General features: G+C 31.6%; 1 protein-coding gene across 1 annotated transcript in view; it reads left to right on the forward strand.

Moving 5' to 3' along the window:
* The window catches only part of LOC129220012 (protein ced-11-like), a 41749-nt gene that overhangs the window by 32842 nt on the left and 5635 nt on the right, over window positions 1-3272 (forward strand). The window lies entirely within an intron of this gene.

Here is a 3272-nt window from a genome sequence, read left to right on the forward strand (position 1 = left end):
TGAAGATAACTGCAGAGTATGTTTTTTATTTCTTCAAAAAGTGTTCAAAATTTCTTTTTCAAGTGTTTAAAAGCATTCAGTGTTATTATTTAAAATCACATATTTTGAATACTTAGAGAAAAAAGTTTCACATATTTTGTTGCATTTTTGATTGTATACAGGGTGTTCCATTTTAACCTGCAAGACCTTTATTTTTGCAACCGTCAGTCCTAGATTTATACTTCCACTTGAAAAAATGTTCGAAATCAGATGCAGAGTTGAGATATTAAAAGTTTGACGCAAGGATAAAAAATTAGTCAAAAAATACAAAACTTAACTTTTTATGCTAGCCCTAGGTCCTCTAATATTTAGAAAAATAATCTCAATTGAAAAATTGAGTTAAATTTGTTAACTGCTATACTTCCCCCCAAAAGGAGTTATTGAAGGTGAGTGAAAAGTGGTGTAACAGTTGGACTGAAAAGTTGGTAGGTTAGCATAGTAAAACATTTTTTTTTTTATGGTAATGTTTGATTATATTATTTAATATAGTTGCCTTTGAGGGCGATTACAGCGATCATACAGTTTTTCAATACCAGTTTTATTGTATCATTTCTCTTTAGCCTCAGTTTTGGCAATTCCCTCTGCAGAAGTGTTTAACTTTATTCCAGCGAGCATTCTTTTGAGGTCTGCAAAGAGGAAGAAATCACTGGGGGCTAGATATGGAGAATACAGTGGTTGGGGAAGCAATTCTTAACCTAATTCATGCAATTTTGCCATAGTTTTCATTGATTTGTGACATGGTGCATTGTCTTGATGAAAACAGAACTTTTTTCTTCTTTAGATGAGGCCGTTGTTTCATGATCTTATCGTTAAAACTCTCCACCTACTTTATATAATAAATGCTGTTGATGGTCTGACTATTTTCGAGGTAATCTAGTAATATAATGCCATGTGCATCCTAGAATACTGATGTCATAACCTTGAAACCTGACTGTTGCGTATTTCCACTTTTTGAATTCGATTCATTGTGTTCAGTCCATTCGGCTGACTGTCGATGGAATTCTGGAGTGTAGTGACAGAGCCATGTTTTATCCATAGTGATATATCGACGGAAGAATTAGATTTCATTACAGTTGAGTATCGATAAACACTGTTCTGAATCATCAAAACGTTGTTGCTTTTGATCGATTGAGAGCACGAGTGGCACCCACTTTGCACACAGCTTTCACATGTCTAAATATTCATGCACCATATGGCTAATACGTTCCTTTGATATCTTAAAGGTCTCAGCTATCTCAGTCAACTTCACTTTATGATCATTCAAAATTATTTTGTTGGCTTTTCTGATGTTTTCATCGGTAACAGCGTCTTTGGCACGTCCACTGCGTGCATCATCTCCGATGTTCATTTCATCCAGTTTAAATGTAGCAAACCACTTCTCAATGGATGAGTTACCTGGTTCAGAGTCCAAATAATGTATATCAAACCAAACCTTAGCTTCAACAGCACTTGTCTTAACTTAAAAAGCATTGCTTTATTAACACACGAAGTTCTTTGTTACACATTTTTTACACAATAGAGAAAGTTGCTTTACTTTCAAAAGCTATATCTCACAAACCAGATGTCCAACAACTGTGAAATTAATATGCATATCTTCTGAACGTTGGTACTAACTAAAAACAGCATGGATTTAAGTCGGTTAACGTCCTCTATATGTCAGCCTACGAACTTTTAGCCCACCTGTTAAGTCACAAAATGCTATGTTTCGTATCTCTGTGAATATTGCTCGTACTAATTTCAAACTTTTTGTGTTGGAATTATTTTTCAACAGAGGGTTATTTCCCGAAATGAAAGTTAGGGGTTATAAAAAGTTAAATTTTGTGTTTTTTTGACTTATTTTTCTTTTAATACCAAACTTTCAATATCTTAAACTCCGCATCTGATTTTGAACATTTTTTGCAATTGGAAGTATACATCTATAACTAATGGTTGCGAAAATAAAGGTCTTGCATGTTTAAAATGGAACACACTGTTCCTGTATACTTCACTGGCTATATCCAATAGAATCACTGCTGAAAATATAAAAATTGTATGTTTGGTGTAAAGTCAGAAATAAGTTTTATACTAGTGTTTAGCTTAAAAATGCATTAAAAGCCAATAACAGACTCTCATATTAGAGGTTGTACAAAATGTCATAAAAATACTGATTTAAGAAGAGCAAATTTTTTAATAAGAATTTTGCTTGCAATAATAAAACCAATTGCTGATGATACCTTATCTATTAAAAAAGCACTTTCAGATATGTCTATGCTCCTGCTTTAGGCAGTTGACTCCTACTTCAATGTTCAATCTTCGACCTCCTGCCGACAGAAAAATTTCTCCTGCATTTTAACGAATCAAAAAGTTACCAAACCTTGACTGTCAAGAGCACACACAGTCAAGGGTGTTTATTAATACCGTATTCATTTTAGCAGGGAAAATTTAGAAACCTAATGCACTCATATTTAAAGCCAGAAAAATTAAAATATATTAAAAGAAGCTGCTTTTGCAACCTCAAAGGAACTTGAACAGTGTTGTCATTTATTCGTCTTCAAAATGTTATTTTCTAACTTCTTTCAAGTTTCTTTTTTTATTTATTTGCGTTTCTCATGACCATGTTATGAATGATAATACACATATGTTTATTTTTGTTTCATTTAAAGTTTTCCTTTTTAATCAATTGCTGGACTAAAGAAAATCATATCAAAAAGTGTAGTGACTAATCTAAAAAAAAATAAAAATAACCTGAATCTGTATTTAATTTTTTATTGTTAAATTATCTTCTGAAAATTGGTCAGCTTAAAAATGGAAATGATATCTTGTTGAATGTTTTTTCTTCTATGATTTATGTCTGAAAAAATGAAAACTTGTAAATTTTGTACTGGTCTGGTTCCAAGTTAAAAAAAAAAAAATTCTCCCTCTTTTTCATTTTGTTTCTCCTGCTTTTTCTGTTTTGTAAGGTAGGCAAGTCTGCTTTTTGAAATTCTTATTAAAGTATTAAGGCTTATTCAGGCGTTTTAAAGTTAACTACTATGTCAAGTATCAAAAACATTTTAAATCGGAGAAAATCATTTTTAAATGAGGAAGTAAAAATGTGATTATTTTATTTTGTTTAATGAATTTTGAATTATCAAAAATAGGGAAATTCTGCTCAAAGCAGAGCTGTTGGCATGTATGAAAATTATGTTAATTTATGTTTGAAGTTGGTATGGTAATGTTATTGTAAAATTATAATGTAATTTTTTCCCCCCCAG

Source organism: Uloborus diversus, chromosome 4, assembly GCF_026930045.1.
Source record: "Uloborus diversus isolate 005 chromosome 4, Udiv.v.3.1, whole genome shotgun sequence".
NCBI classification, from domain to species: Eukaryota; Metazoa; Arthropoda; class Arachnida; order Araneae; family Uloboridae; genus Uloborus; species Uloborus diversus.